The 21,071-nt window shown below is 42.6% G+C and overlaps 1 protein-coding gene across 1 annotated transcript in view; it reads right to left on the bottom strand.

Annotated features, from left to right (window-relative positions):
* The window catches only part of C1H1orf21 (chromosome 1 C1orf21 homolog), a 372,503-nt gene extending 351,574 nt beyond the window's left edge, over nt 1-20,929 (bottom strand). The window contains exon 1 of the mRNA XM_065893774.1: nt 20,741-20,929. The gene's annotated coding sequence lies outside the window, so the exon portion shown is untranslated. The remainder of the gene's footprint in view (nt 1-20,740) is intronic.
* Nucleotides 20,930-21,071: the final 142 nt, after the last annotated feature.

Genomic DNA, 21,071 nt, shown 5'->3' with positions numbered 1-21,071 from the left:
GGCAAGCAGTGGTGTCCTTCAGCACATTTATCACCTTTCACCTCTTCTTCTATGTCACACATACAAGCCACACATCCAGAAATCTGATCCTGAGCTCTTCTATTTAAACTTCTTCAGGAATCCCCACTGCCCAGCAGAGAAAAATCCATAGAGCTGTAGAAACTCTCAAGCCACATTCCATGTCATGTTCCACTCCACATTTAGGTTTAGCCAATGTAATTCTGTTTATCAAAATGTACTGCATGCCTACTACATGCCTGGCACTGTGTCCTGGGTTTGTAGAGCTGTCAAGCTTAGCTCTCTCTGTGAAGTCCCCTGGATGTCCTCTAGTTTATCATATCTCCCGATATCCTACCCTATGTACTGCATCTATTTCTGTATTATCAATATTTTGCTCCAATTCACACTGTTAGACAGGGACTGGCTTGGGTTTATGGTTTACTTCCTCTGCTTGACTCTGGGTTCATGGAAAGCAGGAGACCTCATTCATTCATCTCTGTGTCTTCAGAGTGCAGAGGCGGGCACATAGTGTGTGTTGATATATATATATATATATGTATGTATATATATATATATATATACACACACAAACATACAAATATATAAATATTGTGCATGTGTATATTTTTAATTGAGGAGATTAAGGACATGAGAAGCAGAAAGAATGGGGCTTTTCACATAGTATGTGCTCAATAAATATTTGTTTATTGGAAGAGAACATGAGGTTCAGAGATACCCAGTAACTGCATAAGGGAAAGGGAAATGTTTTAGATGGTCTGCATAAGCATTAAACATATGTGTGTGAGAATCATGTGCTTTGGAAGAAGATGCAGTGACTGAACCTTTGAATGTGTGTATTTAGTTTGATTCAAAATGTTTCTTGAACATAGACTATAAATAGGAAAGCTGACTGAGCAGCTGAGGTTTGGGCAGCAAAGCGTGCGGGATGCATCCTTGTGAAGCACTGCTGCATTAATGATGTGGACTCTGGAACCAGATGAGTCCTGGGTTCAAGTCCCAGTCTCAGCTCCACCACTTATCAACTGTATAACTTTGGTCAAGTTAATGAACTTTTCTGAGCCTCGGTTTCCTATATAAAATGAGAATAAAAATTACCTAATTCATAGGTTTCCTGAGTTTGAAATGAGACAGACCATGTGGTGTGTAAGGTACATAGAAAGGATGCTACACGTGTTAGCCATCAGTACCAGTGGCCAAATAAGATACCAAAAATATGCTCCAGACTTATCTTCTTCCTCAGGAAGAGCCACATTAACTTTTCACGTAAACGTAAAAATGTTTGCCAAACCCCCAAATGTTTAAGTTGAACCATGTGAAACAATCAATATTCAACTGGTTTTGACTTATTAAAATGGCAGAGCTCGCCTGGTGGCACAGTGGTTAAGAACCCGCCTGCCAATGCAGGGGACACGGGTTTGATCCCTGGTCCAGGAAGATCCCACATGCTGCAGAGCAACTAAGCCCGTGCGCCACAACTACTGAGCCTGCGCTCTAGAGCCTGCGAGCCACAACTACCGAAGCCCGCGTGCCTAGAGCCTGTGCTCCGCCACTAGAGAAGCCACCACAATGGGAAGCCTGCGCACCGCAAGAGTAGCCCCCGCTCGCTGCAACTAGAGAAAGCCCGTGTGCAGCAATGAAGACCCAATGTAGCCGAACATAAATAAATACAATAAATACATTAAAAAATAAGAAAATAAATAAAATGGCAGTAACTCTTCATGGCCCAATACTGCCTGTTTGGTACTGTTGGTCATTGACCACTCAGAGGCAAGTTCCTTAGATTTCCTCTGTTCACTCCGACCTCTTTCCTCTCAGCCAGCTTGTTCATTTATGCTTGTTTATAATGCATGCTTTGCTTTCTTCCAAAAAGGACCCAAGGAGGCTCCGCTCCTGTAACAACGAGGCTGTCTGTGAAGTTCATTTGGCAATTAATCACCAGCTGCCTTATGACAAATCCTCTGTTGCCTTGAACTGTTATGTAAATCTTTTCTTGGTCTCAGCTTTTGCAGGCCAAATGCTATTAACAGGGATAGAGAACAACCAGGCCACCTCTGAAGCAGAGTGGGGAAAGTATACGTGTTGTGGTGCACTGGCTTAAGAAGCTGGGAACAGGGGCTGGTGAGGAGGAGACGCAAGAGCCGTGGTCAGTGACCTGTCACCGGCATCCGGACGACGGGCCTGAGGAAGAGAAAGGACTTGTTCTATTCAAATTCAAGATGAAAGAAGTAGGATCCACAGATAGAATCTTAAGCGAGAGGATGAGAGGTCTCTTGACCGAAGAGAAATCTGAGGCACGTTTTTGTTCCGCACCTCTGTTAAGAAGACAAGAGAGACTTTGTGATATTCAGGGGACAGCACTGCAGATCAATATAAAATGTACTTTCTGGACGCTTAGGTGACCAAAAGGACATGGTGTTTCTAAAATGTTGAATACTGCTGGGCCAGAAGATGCTATATTTCCAACTCTTGCCTTGTTGTCTAGTTTCTAGACTGTTCATTCTCTAGGGGGAGGGTCTGTGTTCAGTCTGTTCTTCTGTCCTCCACAAGATCTACCTAGTGATAAAAACACTATAAGTGCTTAAAAAAGTCTGCTGGGGTCACAGATCGGCACATCCCAGTCTTTCTAGCTGACAGGGCATAATGATACAAGAAGGGCAGCAAATTCTCAGAGTTATGATAATTATGGATAATCACAGTAGCTGGGTGCCTAAGGGGTCCTGTGTCTCTTAACTTCAGCTTAAGACTTTAAGGGTATACCTGACATAACTGATAAAAAAGCATTGTCACCATCATTCATATTTGTGGAGCATGCTTTCTATACAATACTCAGTATCTCCTTGGACCCTGCGTCATAGATGAGATGGTATTACCATTCTCATTTTAAGGAGGACTCAGAGGCTCAGAGAGGTTAAGGAACTTGCCTAAGGCCACACAGCTAGCAAGGGGCAGGCATCAGTCAGCCATTGGGATTCCGACTTCTGTCCCTGGCTTTGGATAACTTTCCTCTCATGAACACTCACAGAAAGCCATGTCCACAGAAGGGAGGAGGAGGCAGGGGTGGGGGCGGGGAACGGGGGTGTGCCTCGTCTCACCATTCAGCAGCATTTCCAGGTGGGTACATTGCTCCCAGACTGCTCTGCGCATGCGTCCTTGCTCCCCTGCCCGTCTCATAGGGCTATGGAGCAGAGGACAAGAAGGTGACCTCCGCCCAGGAAGCTTCTGATGGGATAGGAACCCAGCCGGGCTGCAAAGGGGAGCAGCAAGGAGCAGGAAGGCAGGCAAGATGATGTTACTGATTTAGTCTCAGCATCTGACCCTAGGATCTGTCTCCTTAAACCTTGAGCAAATCTCTGTTTAGCTCTGTCTTCACTCCCTCCTGTGTGGCTGCCACAGACACACATGGCCTAGAAATGCTACATATGCTCCTCCTAATTAATATGTGATGTGGTGTTTCACAGCACTTTCCAGGCTGTCTCTCTGTAGAGTGAAAGGCAGATGACAAGGGAGCTTTCTGTCTTTCATATGCTATCTAGACTGTGACATGCCCCAACGGACAACCAGGCAGCAGTGGGTCTCTCCCTTCAGTGAGAGATGTGACATGTGTCAGGAAAATGAGCTGGCTTCCTCTTCATTTCAGAAGCTTGCTCCTTGTGCGAGTCCTGGAGAGTTACCAGGTGGCTCATTTTGTGTGATGAGTGGACCAAGGTGAGGCAACCCCCCCGCAAAGCTGACCCAGGGCAGCAGCCCTTCTCAGTGAGGTAACAGGATATTAAAGATCTGAGCCTCCCGGTCTCAGCCTGACAGAAGATTTACCCCTGGATTTAAGCAAGTTGCCAAACATCTCATACCTCTGCTTCTTCAATTATAACGTAAGTGTTCTGGAGTTTGTTAATAGTCCTGGGGAAGAGTTTATAAAATGAGCTGTGATCCACACCAATAAATATTAATCAAAGCTGACACTGATGGTGGTTTTGCAAATATAAAAGTGTCCTAGGAAAAGCTTGTCTGATTCTTCTGAGTGATTTGCATAAAGTTGGGCTGGCTCCCAGATAATATTATGGAACTGTTACACAAAGAAAGTGATATTTGCATTTTATTCTCTTAGCTCACCCTGCTTCCCTTATAGATAGATGGCTGTCTAAGGGGACACCATCAATATCCCATCAGTCACAACTGTGAAAAGGCATCTCTGTGTCAGGGTATGCCGTTGATCTGCAGCGTTAGTGTTGTAGCGGTATCAGCAGGGCATGCCAGCTAGGATGTCAGAGGAATGGACTTCATCCCTCTGTAGGATGCAGCAGATCACAAACAAGATCAGGAGCTTTCCAGTCCAAGATTCTGGGAAATCCCAGAGGCTGAATGCAGCTTCTGACAACTTAAAGCAGAGATATGCTCCTTGAGGAGACACGTGTACAAAATGTTCAGAGCCTTTTGTCCTCAGCTTTCTTAAAGTTCAAGAAAGCCTACTGCTGCTGACTTTCAATTAAGGAATTTTTTTCCAAGACTGAAGTTATTCGTGCATTCAGTGATCTTTTGCTCAGCACGTTCTATGCATTGTGAGCACCTCTGTCCTTAGCACTGAAGATGTTAAGGATGAAAAAGACATGATGCTTGAATTAAAGAGCTTATAGTCCAGTCAGGAGGATTGACAAAAGATAGACAATCTAAGTACATGCTGTGCAGATGTAAGTCCAGGGTGTGGCCCAGGTCCAGGGAGACAGACAAGGGGCCTCTAACATGGTGGAAGGAATGGCTTCTGGTTAAAGATGACTGGTCAGCCCCACGTGGTTAACTTCCCTTTCTCTCTTAAGAGATCATAACCAATATTGTAATGGAATACAAATGAGTATAAACCCACAATGATGTAGAACGGGGAGAAATACCTTCAGACAAGAGACTCTTAGCCCATCAACAGGAGAGACAAAGTGGATGGAAGAGAGGTCCTGGGAAAGAAAGGTGGAGGCTGCAGCTGCCCAGAGCACCAGAGGTGGCTGCTGAGAGAGGGACGGGGGGGAGGATACGACTGTGCAGTGAGGCTCAGGAAGGCTCGGAAGGTAGAGCTCAGGCCTGACAGAGTTGAGTGCTAGAGTAGGACAGGCGGCAGGAATCGGGAGGATGGATCTAAAGCCTTTACGAGAGAGGCTCTCCGTGAGACCACCTCACTCCCCACAGCAATTCAGCAGTTGAGTGTCAATCTCCAAAGTCAATTAGGGCGTACTTCAAAGCACTGAGTGGCCCAGAGAACAGAACTGCACGTGTTGTGTTTAGAAGTCCTTCTGAGGAAGGCAGGCCTTCTCCTCCATCACCCAAATGCAGTGGTTCTCAACCGTGACTGTGTTGCTCCCCAGGGGGCATTTGGCAGTGGCTGGAGAAGACGTTTTTGGTTGTCTGGGAGGACAACCAACTTGGGACAGGGGCTACTGGCATCTGGAGGGTGGAAGCCAGCGATGCTGCTGAATACCCTGCAACGCATAGGAGAGACCCACACAACAAAGAATTATCTGGCCCCAAATGTCAATCATGTCAAGTTTGAGAAACCCTGCTCTGACATAACACCTTCCAGTTTATAAAGCCCACACCCAAGCAGTGTTCCGTAGCCCATTCAGCAATGTCCCCTTCCAGTCACCAGGGCCAACTTGACCAAGTGCCTGGCCAGTGCTGGACGCCATGGCGGATGCTTTATGGCATATCCAGGAGACAGTCATTGGTAGCAATGGGGAGGGGAGGTGTTTCAGTGTTGCTTGCAAAATTCTGAGTGTACAACCACATTTTTTTAAAAGAAGGAAAAGAAAACATGAGAATTGGGAAAGAGCAAAGAAAGAGCTCCTGTTCCATGCCAGGAGTGACAAAGGGTTGACCACAGTACCCACTGACGGCCAGCAGAGGGCAGCTGGGGCAACAGAGCAGGAGTAGGGGCACTTCTGCCCTTCAAGGAGGCAATTCAGTTGATGAGGATTCAATATCAAAAGTCAGGAGTTCAACTGGAAGCAAAAGCAGGAAAAAGAGAAGGCAGTTGCTCACTGACTCCAGGACAACACAGATTTCACGTGGCTGAGAGATGATACAGTGGAAAAACTGGGAACCCAGGGATGATAGGCCAGGGCGGGCATGGGGCTCTGGGTGGAGAGCCAGATCCATTGCCAGGTACTGTGCTCACAACAGAGCTAGAGGGAATCAGCCTCGGAAATGCCTTCAAGTAGCAACTGGGTTCCGGCAGCGTTCACCTCCTCTTCTCAGCCTTCACTTTGCTTCTTATGGGTCCAGTGCCTACTATAGCAATCAGAGGACAGCTGCAAGGACTGAGCTGCAGGGCATGCAGTGATGTAAGAGGTGAAATTCAGAGCTGGTGGGAAAGTGGAAACCTGGCTTTGGTTAGAAGCAGACTATTCTATGTGTGAGTTCCTGCCAAGCAGCCCCAGGATGGCCCTGCAAACCCAGCATCACACTCCAGGACATTTTGACTATACAAACCTCCTTTACAAGTCACCCTATAGGAACTCTTTGTTTTGTAGAAATAAAGCAAAGAAGAAGATACCTCTAAGGGTGTTTACAGGAAGGGCCTGGAGGTATTCTGGTACAACAAAGGTGAAATTCTGATGATCAACAAACAAACAGGGCCACCTCCTAAAAGTCATTTTTATTATTACTGATGACAGTTGTTTACTCATTCTCCAAGTTTATTTCATGGATATCTAAAATAGAATCAAGTCTGAATATCTCAGAAATCTCCCTTATTTATGGTATATGATGAGGAGAAGATTGAATACCCAGGTACTTGGGCTGGAGCTGGTATAACCTCTACCATGCTAAGTGGAGTACAAACGCTGACCTATTCTAGAAACCCAATAACACTGCAACACAAAACTCAAGTGTGCAACATTCTGGTTTCTTTGCTGCTTTAAAAATACTTTTTGCCTGTTATCTATCAGAACCAGAAATAACCTTCCAACACCAAAAATGTGGGGAAATGAACTACATGTTATCTGAGTGCTGGCCATTGTCCTAAGTACTTTATTCTGACGTTTAATCCTGAGAACAGCCATTTGAGTTAGCATTATCACACCACTTCACAATGAAGAAACCAAGGTTCTAAGATATTACTATAATAACCTAACAAATTTTCATTAAGTGCCTTCTATATCAGGAGCTGAGCTATACTCTGGGGGAAACAGATGAAGTAACACAGTCTCTCCCTTGCCTGTAGGATTTGCTATGCACACTGACAATTATGTATTAGAAATATTATAATGGAAGTGGGAGCTCCTGGGATCTGCCTGAAGGAGCCAGGGACAATTTCATAGTGAGGTGACACCCTCTGACTCCTGAAGGAATAGGGGTTTTCCAGTCCTCCCGCCTACCTGATGGTGCACCCTTGTGCTGTTGCAAAGTGATCTCTCCAATTTCCACGGAAACTCCCTGAAGGCTAATTAAAGCCCAGTTTATAAATTTAAAATAGGTAGCGCTTGATATTCTCTGATGCACGCCAATGTCTACCCCTGCCAGTAGGATTCTGTGGCTCATCAAGAACCTTTTGGGGAATCCCAAAAGGGGTGAGACAAGACTGTTAAAGTAGCTTACCAGCTGGCTGCTACCACCCTTTCTTTTTATCCTGAAGCTACATTCACCTGAAATACCAAATGGACAATGGAGCCACCTAGCTCTTCCACTTGCCCTAAACTGCCACTGCTTTGGGAGCTGCAGTGCCCTGTGCGCCTTCACGGGTGGTTCTCAGACCAGCCCTGGCCAGCCCACCAGTGGTCTTATTTGAGCTTGCTCACTGGAGTCCATTTCAAGAGGACAGTCAAGGAAGAGAGGCTAACATTAGTGGAAAATTGGGCTGGTCCTTGATGGCAAGCCCTCTGCTAAGATTTCTCCAGTGATCAACATTCCCTTTCAACTATCAGTTGAAGCTAAAGGGAAAAGTCAGGGCCGTATGCGAGCAATCAGATTTTAGTCCTGGATCTTATGTGGAGACAACTGCTACCATCACAGAGCCAGATCACTACTGTGTTATTTGCCAGAAGAATATTTATTGTCACAGTTCATCTCAAGGATATTAAAGCATGCTTCTCATTCCACTGGATTACATTGAAGAAACTGTTAATTCATAATATGTGCTCTAATTTCTTTTAAAGGCTTTGTCAAGCATTGTTGGGAAGAAGTCAGCACATGGGCAGCAGGTATGTAGTTAAAGTGGTTCATGGACTCTGGCTCCACAGAAAGAAGAAAAGGATAAACCCCCCTTGGCCTGTTTGGAGACACCTTACAGAATATTAATGTAATGAGTTCATAACAGGCAATATAGTTCGTTTTAATTAGGATTCTACAACCCTAGAAATTAAGTTGAAAAAGCTCTATTAGGTCATCTGGCCTATCACCTTCCCATCCCCCCTTCAATGCAGGATTGTTCCCTGGGGTCTGCTCACAAATGTATGGTTCAATCAAAGTTAAATGCCTGCAGCTATGAGGGTTACATCATTTCCCTTGGGAAACTATTACACCGTCTAATGGATTTTACCATGATTACTTTTTTCCCAGAGATTCAGCCCAAATTTCTCTTTGCTTGAGTCTGTCACATTTTTCCTCATTATGTACCCTCAGATTCAGAAGAATCAGAAAAATGACAGTAAGAAAGACCAGGACTCTATTTTCTACTCTTTAGCAATAAAGATGGGAATCTCGGCCCAGGCCACTTTCTCAGTTCCACCTTTGTAAGTGAGCTAGGACGTCACTAATTGGTTTCACCCACATAAGGTATTCTCCTTTTCTCATAAAAGGAATCCACAGACTCACCAGGGTGAGGTCAATTTTGGGTTCCACTGGTGATGGTACATTTGCCATGATTCATGTCGTCCTGCCTTGTCCGGCCCTACTCTCACATAAACAACTCTACATTTGCCAGTGTTTGAGATGCTCTCTGTGTCTGTTGAACAGAGTTCATCATTCTGGCTTTGGGGGATGGAACCTAAGACTTTACCTTCATTAGCACCCTTACCAACCAATTAAGCTACCTGGTCCATATTACATTTCCTTGGATGACACCCAAAGAATCTAAGAATTCCAAGCTGGCTGAGTGAGTAAAGAGGTTTGGATCTTCTTGATGTCATACGTTTCACACGTGTGCGTGTGCATGTACAGACAGAAGCACCAGGACAAGGCAGTGAAGGAGAAACAGCAGCAGGGCTTCTTTTGAAAGTACACCCCACATTGATAACCTTCTATTTATAAAGGAGAATTGAGTCCCATGCATGGTGGGACTGTGACTCATTAGAACGCCTTAATTAAAGAGGAAGGCCTCCCTGGTGATTTTACTTCCTTAGGTTTTCTTGGTTATTATTATTGTTATAATATGAGAAAGACAGCAGTGCCCTGCTCTGAGAGAGGATCATTCTTCTGGGCACCACACGCTGCCGGAAAAAACACTGAAATGAACTCGGAGCACAGACAGGACTGAATTGCAGCTCCTTGCCGTCCTGCAAGAAATGGTCCCTAAATGTAACTCCCCTGAATTATTATACTAGATGGCAACTCAGGCTGAGTGAGATGGATGGGGAGGAAATGACTCTCCAAGTGTGATTTAATGATAGAAGGGGCACAGCGTACGTGTGACCAGGCATACTCTATTTCCAAACACAGGCCCATTCATCCATTCATTCTTTCCATCTTCATTTATTGTATGCTGTTTTGGACCTGGGCACTGTGCTAGGTACTAGGGATAGTTGTCCTAGGCCACTGGAAGGATGTGGCAGGTCATACACCAGCACTGTAACAGCAAACCATTATACTTTCATCTTCCTTTGTGTTGGAAGTAAAAGCCAATTTTAAATCTTTTAAAGTGGATTACAGAATTCTGTAGAGATGCACAAAGTGAGAGAAAATAACATAATGAACACTTGTCTGCCCACTATCTACCTCTATCAAATCGTAACATTTTAAGTGATTTGCTTTACTTTTCTTTTTTTTTTAAATAAAAGATTACAACTATAATTGAAATCTTCCCTACAGGGAGCCATCATCATAAATTTGATGGTTATCATTCCCATTCGTGTTTTATATTACTCTCCACAACATGTGTCCCATGTGTGAAGCCATAAATAACTAGTAGCACGGTTTTATATGCTTTCAAACTTTATATAAATGGTACCTTATAACACCTATTCTGTAATTTGCTTTTTTTCATTCCACATTATGTTTTTGAGATGTATGCATGTTAATACGTGTAATTCTAGTCTATTCATTTCAATTCTTATGTAATATTTCATTGTATTATTATCCCATAACTTATCTATCCACTCTTGATGGTCATTTAGGTGGTTTCCTCTTATTTTATTCTGTTACTAACAATGTTGTAATCAGTGCTCTTCTACAAATCTCCCATTTCATTATATACCTTTATTGTTTCATTAGATTGTATGCCTAGAAGTGCAATCTCTGCCTCAAAGTGATTGCAGCCAGGAACAAAGCAGTGTGGGAGAATTTTCATCTATCCATATCCTTGCTTACACTTTTTATGATAAGACTTCTAAAATTTTGGTCAACTTGATGAGTGAGTAGTGGTATCTTTTGGTTGTTTTAATTTGTAGTTTATTAGTTAGGGGGGACCTTGAGCATCTTTTCATGTGTTTATTGGCAATTAATGACTATCATCTTACATTTTGCTTGTTTTCTTTCTTTTCTTTTTCTTATTGAGTTGTAGTTCTTTTAAAATTCTGTATACTAGGCCTTTAACAATTATCTGTGTTTCCAATATTTTCTCCATGTCTTGGGCTTACCTTTAATCTTTGTTTATGGTGTCTTTCGTTAAAAAGAAGTTTTAGATTTTATGTTAATGTAGTCAAATTTATCACTATTTTTCTATATTGTTTTTATTTTGTATTTATTGTCTAAGAAATCAGTCCCTAGCTCTTAAGTCAAAGATGCTTCCCCTACATTTCCTTTTAAAAATATTATGTTTTTGTACGACTTGACACCATAGAACTCATAGAAGAGAACATAGGCAAAACATTCTCTGACATAAATCGTACCAATGTTTTCTTAGATCAGTCACCCAAGGCAATAGAAATAAAAGCAAAAATAAACAAATGGGACCTAATCAAACTTACCAGCTTTTGTACAGCAAAGGAAACCATAAACAAAAAGAAAATACAACCTATGGACTGGGAGGAAATATTTGCAAATGATGTGACCGAAAAAGGCTTAATTTCCAAAATGCACAAACAGCTCATACAACTCAACAACAACAAAAACAAACAACCCAATCAAAAAAATGGGGAGAAGACCTAAACAGACATTTCTCCAAAGAAGACATATGGATGGTCAATAGGCACATGAAAAGGTGCTCAACATTGCTAATTATTCAAGAAATGAAAATCAAAACTACAATGAGGTACCATCTCTTACCATTCAGAATGGCCATCATTAAGAAGTCTACAAATAACAAATGCTGGAGAGGGTGTGGAGAAAAGGGAACCCTCCTACATTGTTGGTGGGAATGTAAATTGGTGCAGCCACTATGGAAAGCAGTATGGAGGTTCCTCAAAAAACTAGAGTTGCCATAAGGTCCATCAATCCCACTCCTGGGCATATATCTGGACAAAACTATAATTTAAAAAGATACATGCACCGCTATGTTCATAGCAGCACTATTCACAATAGCCAGGATATGGAAACAACCTAAATGTCCATCAACAGATGAATAAAGAAGATGTGGTATATACAGACAATGGGATACTACTCAGCCATAAAAAACCTGACATAATGCCATTTGCAGCAACATGGGTGGACCTAGGGATTATCATAATAAGTGAAGCCAGAAAGAGAAAGACAAATACCATATGATATCACTTATATGTGGAATCTAAAATATGACACAAATGAACCTATCTATGAAATAGAAACAGACTCACAGACATAGAAAACACACTTGTGATTGCCAAGGGGGAGGGGATGTGGGAGAGGGATGGAGTGGGAGTTTGGGGTTAGCAGATGCAAACCATCATGTATAGAATGGATAAACAACAAGGTCTTACTGTATAGCACAGGGAACTATATTCAATATTCTGTGATATACCATAATGAAAAAAATAAAAAATAAAGAATGTATGTATAACTGAATCACTTTGCTGTACAGCAGAAATTAACAGAACGTTGTAAATCAACTACATTTCAGTTAAAAAAAAGAAAGAAAAAATGGTATTTATCATTAAGCACATGTGGACCATCAGTAAGAATCAAGCCAGGTGCTAGCTTAGAACCATCTATGAAACTTCAAGGAACTAATCCTAAGAAAATAATTCCAGATTTATGCAAAGATCAAGGTACACTGATGATCACCACAGTATTTTTATAAATGTTATAATTAAAATTACAAAACAAAGAGTGCTTGAATAAATTATGGTTCTTCCTCAAAAAAAAAAGTATTATGTTTTTGCTTTCATGTAGAGCTTTATCATGCACTTGGAATTGATTTTTATTCTTCTCTATATGGATAACCAGTTTCCCATCCTTTTCCTGCTTTCTCGTATCAAATCTTCACTTTGTACGGTCTTCTGTTGTTCTCTATTCCAGCGGTCTATTCTTCTATTCCTGTGCCAGTATCTGCACCATTGCTATAAACTATAAAAGTCTTGCTCTCTGGCAAGGGAAATCTCCCATTTTGTTCTTTTTTCAAAACTACCACTTATAATCCTTTGTCTTTGATCTTCCATATACATTTCAATATTAGCTTGTCAAGTACCATGAGGCAATGGATAGACTAGACCCATAACTCTAGACACCAGAGCGACTTCATCTTTGCTCTGACTGCTATTACTATAGTGAGCACTAAAGAAGTGCCAGGCACATGCTAAGTGCTATACATTGACTCACTGAAACCTAATAACAACTCTGTGAGGTAGGTACTAATTATTATTCTCTTGTTCTAGTTGAAGTAACTGAGGATGGGTAAGATTAAGTCATTTGGCCAAAGTTCCAGGGTTATAATGATAGCCGGAGCACACCCCCTTTAACCCATTCTAACCATATGCCAGGGCTTACCTGGACATTCAAAAACTTAAATAGCTACTATTAGTAGCTACTATTATGGTGAATAAAACTATAAATAGGGCTTCCCTGGTGGCGCAGTGGTTGAAAGTCTGCCTGCCAATGCAGGGGACACGGGTTCGAGCCCTGGTCTGGGGGGATTCCACATGCCGCGGAGCAACTGGGCCGGTGAGCCACAACTACTGAGCCTGCGCGTCTGGAGCTTGTGCTCCACAACGAGAGGCCGCGACAGTGAGAGGCCCGCACACCGTGATGAAGAGTGGCCCCCGCTCACCGCAACTGGAGAAAGCTCTCTCACAGAAACGAAGACCCAACACAGCCAAAAATAAATAAATAAAAACCAAAACCAAACAAACAAAAAACTATAAATATTATGACCAGAGATAAAGTCAGAAGTCAAAGCCAAAATTAAAGAGAGGAAAACCTTTCTTTTTTTCTCCCTTCCTTTCAATCCCCTCCTGCTAGAGGAAGGTAAGGACAGAGGGAACCACATTGCTTGGAGAAGAAATGCAGAGAGGCTGAGGCACAGGTGCATAAACACGCACAATAATTACCTCATTAATATCAAAACCAGTAGGAAACAGGCTCATTCCAGATGGCAGGACCGGGCCAGGCTCCTTCCTGAGGCCTCCAGCCAGCATTGCAATCCCTCTGAGGTGTGGGCCTGGTTTGCAATCTTCCTCCAGCTCCTACAGCTCTGGAGGAGTAGGCAAGACCACCAGAGAGCCCCCATCTAATCCCTCCTGCATTCACCACCTTCCTCTAATCACTTTAGGTGCTGACTTAATGGTGCCTCATGTTAGCCTTAACAGCTGTGGCCCCATTTTAGGACCAGCAGGGCTATAATCCTACCTTAGAGACGAAGGACTAACGTGGGGAAATTACATGATTTGCCAAAGCTTTTTTGCAATACTAGACAGTGAAAGAAAAGCAGTGAGAAGAGATCAAGTTCTCAGGCATACAAACTGTCCTTGGAGGAATCCAGAGTACACTTAGTTTATTTTGTGACTCCTTTCCACTGCCCTCCTCACCTCCTCACATCCAGCCTTCAGGAAGCTTAGATGTCCTCAAACCCCTGGCAGGGCAAAAGCCCTCTAATAGGCTTGTGCTCTTTCTTCCAGACCACACTGATTCTCTTCCCTTAGTGAAAGCCCCCATGGGCCTCCTCTCACACAGGGCAAGTCTACAGGAGCAGATTACATGGAAAGTAATTAAACAAGAAAACATTGGTTAGGAGCTGTCAAGGGAGCCAAGGAGCAAAGCATATTCTAAAAACATACTCATCAACCCAGGCTGGTGGTTGGAGGATAGACCCTATCAACAGCAGCTTTTGGTATCAATCTTGACTTGGCCAAGATTGCTTGTCAGTGTGCTTGGTGACTTTGAGCGTCACTCCAGACAGCCTGGAGGTCTCTGCTCCCTTCTGTGTGAGAGGAGAACCTCTAGCCTCACTCCTTCCATCTGCAACAGATCTTCCCTGTTCTCCTTGACCCCTGGGAAACATCTCCAAGACCTGGTGGTTGCTGACCTGCCTCCTTCTGACCCGGTGCACTCGTTTTTAAAAAACAAATCAATTTTAAGTCAATGGGAAAGATGTCTATTATCCAGTGGGGCCACATCATAAGCCTACTTTCCATAAAGTAGTTTGAAGTCAGGGAGGAACACAGGGAATGGAAGTTATCATTAAAAATGTACCATGGTTCCAAAGCAAGGACCAGTCCACATAGCCTGGCTGCCCTCAAATCCTGAGCAACTGACAAGGCATTCCCAAATCCTTGAGGATTCCAGAGGGCAATGTGCAGCAGTAGACTCCTGGGATCCTGACAGCAGAGGAAATCTAACCAGTGACCCAGCTTCTGCCCCAAAGCAGCATCTCCTAAAAAGGGGATGTGTCTGCTACCACTAGGTGCTCAGGTAGGTCCCTGTCCTTCAGAGCGCTCTGGCCACCCATGGGATGTTACACGGAGGTACCTCCCAAATGGGTCAAAATGCCCTTGATGTCCAAAAGGATGACCTAGAGTTGTAACAGTAAACACAGTCCAAAATTACTGGATGATACCAAACTATACAAATCCCAACTCTTGGTGTTTAACTTTGTATGTTATTTTCAAACATATTATCCATGTGCAAATTAAATCTTGACTATCTTAAATAAAAATAACTACCATGCCTACCACTAGATGGTTCAGAGGATGACCAGGTTAAACAAGGATTGAAAGGGGCTGGTTAATATTTACATTATGAACAGAAAGTATAAATTAGAAGCAACACTATAGGCCAAAGGAGGTAGGAGGGAGATACGGAAGTAGATCTTGACATTAATTAGGTTTTGACTATTTCCAAGAAACCAGCCCAGGCCAAATATCATTATAACTGACACCATTAGACTAGAAATCTGTGTATTAGCATAAGTGTTCAAAAGTTCTCCATTGGCCCCCTTTCTGTGTAAGGCACAGGACAGATTCCTGGTGGTCTGGAGACGGGGTGATAAACTGGCTCTCCCTCAATGCTCCGCTTAACTAGCTCAAGTCCCTTCCCTGTTTGCTGCGTCAGCATTTACATCTGTCAAATGGGGACAGTACTGCTTGACCTGTCTCCTAGTAAAATGAGAAAAAGATGTCACATCACTAGAAACCTAGTAAGAACTAGAATTTGTAATCACTCAATACTGATAAAGGATTTTCAGATAGTTTACGCCATTTGATCCTCACAATAAGGCAGTGGTTAAAACTCTATCAGATGCTAGGCACCCTTTATAGAACAAATATTTTGTAATGTCCCCTTACTATCACAAAATGATATTAACTACAAATACAACTTTAATACATGTAAGATTTTAAAAGATAATTCTCTATAATAAAAGGAAAACTATTGAAATTTTTATAACATGGTCTTTAAACGTGGGTTCAGGGACTCAACCCAGTTCTTCTGATGCCACTGCCGTGATCTCTCCAGAATCCTCTAAAATTATTTTTTAAATTAAAGACAATTAAAATTAATGTTTAAGAATTCCCTAATGCCATCATTTTTCTCTCCTCAGAAAATAGGAAAACATTGTTTTTTCATCACAGTACCCTTTCATAGTAAGCCTAGCCTTGCTGTGTTGGTCAGTTCTACTGCAGTAACAGATAATCCCCAATTCTCAGTGGCTTACAGTGACATTTATTGTTAACTCACATTACTGAAGGCCGAGGGTTGGCTGCCGCTCTGTTCCAGTGCGTGGCTCAGCTCCAAGCTGGAAGTTGGCTGCCGGTCTGCACTTTCTGGGATCCAGGCTGAGGGATCATGAGGTGTGCTATTCCCACGGCAGAGGGAAAGAGCCAGAGAGCTGATGATAACCCATGATGCCTCTTAAAACCACTGCTTGAATGATCCACACACATAGTCACAAGGCAATGGTCAGTGATATATAATCCTCATAAGGAAGGGGAGGTGGATGATTGCCAACCGCAGTGCAATCTACCATAACTGATCAGATCCATTACGGTACTCCAGGCAGTCCTACTAGCAGACTTGAGGCAGCACACAGAAAAACTTGTTCGCCATCGTTCTGGAGACCAAGGGTCACAGGTGCAAGCACTCATAGCAAGTGGTAGGAACTGTGAAAAAGCAAACAGCCAATCCTTCACTTAAAGGAGCAGCTACTATAAGCCCCAGTAAGTATTGCAATGAGCAAATGAAAGCCCAAGTCCTCCGATTTCTCAAGAGAAGTCAGAAAATTGGATATTTATGTAAAACCTCCTACTTTAAAAAATGTTGACAACTATTTTCATTTTTTAAAAATAACAGTACCCTGCAGGCCAAACAAAACATCCAAAATCCAAATTTGAACCTTAACTTAAATTTTTTGTCCTTTGCTTTAGGGAAATTTTAGGGATGTGGCTAATGGGGCAGGGGCATTGCTATCCCAGTAAGGAGGGAACAGATTTTTTTCCCTATTGTGTTTCAATAACTCAGAGAGTCAGCGTTCACCCAGCTCAGCATCACTCAGGCTCCATTAATTGACTCAGGACTCAGGTCATGGTCTCACTCGTGGCCTTCAGTTTTCTTGTCCTGGGCTTGGCTCTATGAGCTGTTCCATCTCCCAAGAGATGCCTATCAGGCTGATTGACTTAGAGCTCAGATGGCAAAAGAAGAGGGTAATAATAGGACAAGAGATTGCACTCATTTGCCTCTTTAAATTTTCATATGGAGTGCGATTTGTTAACAAGGGGGAGGTCCCGAGGTAGTGAGGGGCATCAATAATTCAACAGAGGCTGTCAAGCTGCAAATAGCCCCATGGTGCCCAGCTGATGCTCCTGGTTGTAACACTGGCTACTCTCTCAAGCTCTAAGACAAAAGGTCACATTTCCATCATCCAGCCCATTTCAGTCCTATCTTTCCTCAGCTCCCACTTCCTAATGGTACTGGAGACCATTGTACTTGAGTCTGTGACCATATGTGGAGCCTGAGGCTAACCTGATCACAGGTGAAACATGAAAGTTCCTTGAGAACAATGATGAATGCAGGAGCTCCCTCCTTGGTAAGATCTTTACTGTCAATATTACCTCCCAATCAGATGCATTTAGTGCCTAGGATTTAATAAATTCTTACCCCATCCCCAAAACAAATGTCACTCTTTCCTGTTTGCAAGATCTCATTTCTCTACATCTTCAAAACCAGACTCAATACTCACCTGGACCTGGTCACTGACTTTCCTGGATTACGGCACGCTTTGGTCTCAGCAGAGGGACATAATGGCATCCAGCCTAAGATATTGGAACATTTAGGCCTAGAATCACATAAATCTATATATCCCCTCCCACCAAGATATATGACTTTGGGAAAGTTTCTGAAGTCTTTGAGCCTGTTTTCTCATCTTTAAAATAAGGATAAAAATACCTACCTCACTTAAGAATCAAATAAGACAGGATGTGTAAATTTATGATGATTATTTTTACAGTTTCTGAATGGATTTCCAGTTGGTTCCCTCCTCACCCCTCTACATGTTGCCATTTAATAAGGCCAGATGTCTCATGGGTGAGACTGGACATCTTTATGCCAAAGCACCAATGACTCAGCTTCTGTTTTTCACCATGAGAAACAGAAATAGATGAAATTAGTGTCAGCCAAATGGTACTAGGAGCTGCCTCAGGCCTTTGTCCTAGAAAAATGGGTGATAACCAAACTCACAGTGTCGACAAACTCAGCCTTCTTTGGAAGGCCCACCAAACGTCAGCCCCAGAGCGCAATGGGCAGCTTCAAGATGGCATTCTTTTTCCATCACTGTTGCCAGGCAGACACAGAGCTTTGGATCCTACAGAGCCTCTTCACATAGCAGGACAAGCCCAACAATGTTGAGAGAGCAGGAAAGGGGGCCAGTGTTAACCCAGTGGGTTCCGCTTAATGTACCACATTGGCTGAGATGGATTTCATACATTAGCAGTTGAGGCTATTAGCCAGCAGTAGGCCTGGGAAATGCTGTTCAATATTTTTTTCCATTTCTGAATGAAACAGAGAGCTGAGAGAATAATACTGTGTGATAAGGAAAGCTTTACTCCTGGCAGAGGGCGTGTCCTGTCCCCGCATGTTGTCCAGTCACTTGCTTGGGAAGAGGAAACAGAAGCAGAGCTGGGGATGAGGGTGGAGAGGAGGGAAGCTCTTGTCCCTTAAAGCAAGGTAAAAATATTAGTTTATAGTTTTAATGGTTTGCTCTCCTACTGTAATTCCCTTTGACTAGTTTAATGTCACAGTAAAGTGTAAAGTCCCTATATCACTTTGAGAAGTGATGTCATGTAGAATAAAGGGATGGGAAAATATCAGAAAAATTTTTTTCTCTCTTGTTCACACCTTCACTGGCCCTTTGGAAGCCGACTCTTATCCACTGGTCCAGGATTTGTAGGTAGTGAATGGCAGTGAGGTGAATGGTTGCCAATAGCAGGGCTGAGAATGGTAGAAATCTCAGGAAAGATGGGCAATAAGCCCTATTCTTTCCTGACCCATCCATGGGAAGATAATCAACAAAGAATAAGAGGGGAGAGCAGACAGGCTGAGCTTGTGTTATATAACATAGTCACGTAAAGACAATCAAAATACAAAGGAAAAAGTATGCACGGTCCAAATATATAATGACTTTGCACTTTAAAAATAGTGACTTTTACTTCTCTCTGGAAAGTCTTCTCTGTTCAGAAATATCTCTTGCCTGCGGTTCTATTATTAAGTTGATTCTTTTAGTTTATAAAGAACTTCTACTTGGAAAAATGTGACATGTTATTCTTGACCCACAACTAATATGAGTGGTGGAAAAGGTGGACACAAATCTCTCAATCTGTCCAGCGTGTGCATCTCCTCTGCCACTACTTTATTTTCACTCTTGCCATCTCCTTCCTATGTTTGTACGATGGCCTCCTTCCTCACTGACCTCCCTGCCTCTGATTACACTCTCTTTCAGCCCCGTCTCCACCGAACAGCCAAAATGGTCTCTATTAAATGCTGGTCCATATCTCACTCCCCTGCTTCAAACTTCAAAGGCTTCCTAGTGTCCTTAGGAAAAAGGCTAAACTGAATGACATTGGCAAGTAACAGTCTCTGCCTATCTATCCAGACTCACAACTCACCACTATCATCACCCCTATTCTGTGACCTGTTGGTAGGTCCTCTCTCTTGCTCCCAAGCCTCTGTACCTGCACCTTCGTCTGCCCAGCATCCTGTTCTCCTACCTTACCTGGACCAACCCTACAAAACCTCCTGGTCTGGATGTGGGGCTCTTCCCACTGATTCCCATAGAATTTTGCACAATCTCTATCACAGGACATGTATTCTCTGTTGTTATTATTATGGTCGTTTAATCATCCATACCTCCCATGAGACTGTCTATTCCTTGAATGTTGTATTCACTTATGTCTCGCTAGCATCTAGGCACGGCATAAAGTGGTTCACAGTAAATAATGTTTGAATGAATACGTTTGTTACTTTAATAAGAAAATTAATGCTCAAGGGAATGTTGGACTTACTGAAAGTCACTCAAGCTGTTTATTAATTGGGTCAGATAGGCATCTGCAGTTTTTCTAGTAAAGATAGTATCTTTTCTTTCTAAAGAAGACACAAAACTCATAGTCATGAAGGAAATGTTTGTCTACAGGACAAGATACCATTTTTGGAGTTAATATAGATGTGATGAACTGGGAGAAAACATTTGAACATAGATGACACACAAAGGACTAAAAGTCATAATACCTAAAAAAAAGGACTAAAAGTCATAATACCTGAAAAAAAGCACTTATGAGTCAATAAGAAAAAAATATCATCAAACTTGTTTAAAAATAGGAAAGACAAATATTCCATCTGTCAATAGGGAAGTAAGCACATAAAAAGAACTTCAATCTCAACAACAAAGCAATAATAATTTTTCACCCAATTAAATTACTAAAAATACAAAAGCTTGATAAAATGTAGTGATGGTGAAGGTATTAGGAAATGGGCTTTCTCTTACACTGGTGATAGAATTGTCAATTGAAGATGCTATTTTTGGTGAAAGCCATTTTCATTATTCATCAAATTTTTAAATATGTATTTCCTAGGACCCAGTATGTTAATTTTCTGTGGCTGCTGTTTCAAATTACTACCAATTTAGTGGCTTAAAGCAACTCAAATTTATTATCTTACAGTAGTTCAGAAGAATGACATGGGTCTCACGGACCTAAAATCCAGGTATTGGCAGGATTACGTTCCTCACTGGAGTCTCTAGGGAGAATCTGTCTCCTTGTCCTTTCCAGCTTTTAGAGAGCACCCACATTCCTCAGCTTGTGAGCCTCTTCCTCCACCTTCAAAGACAGCAACTTCAGGCCAGTCCATCTCACACTGTGATCTTTCTGATTCTGTCTTTTGATCTCTTCTTCCACTTTTAAGGACCCTTGACCCTTGGCATGAGGCCCACTTGGCTAACTCAGGATAATCTCCCTATTGTAAAGTCAGCTGACTAGGAATCTTAATTCCATGTGCAACATTAGTTTCCCTTTGCCATGTAACCT

The sequence above is a fragment of the Phocoena phocoena genome, chromosome 1 (assembly GCF_963924675.1).
Source record: "Phocoena phocoena chromosome 1, mPhoPho1.1, whole genome shotgun sequence".
NCBI lineage: Eukaryota > Metazoa > Chordata > Mammalia > Artiodactyla > Phocoenidae > Phocoena > Phocoena phocoena.
This window is presented reverse-complemented; position numbering and strand designations above follow the sequence as displayed.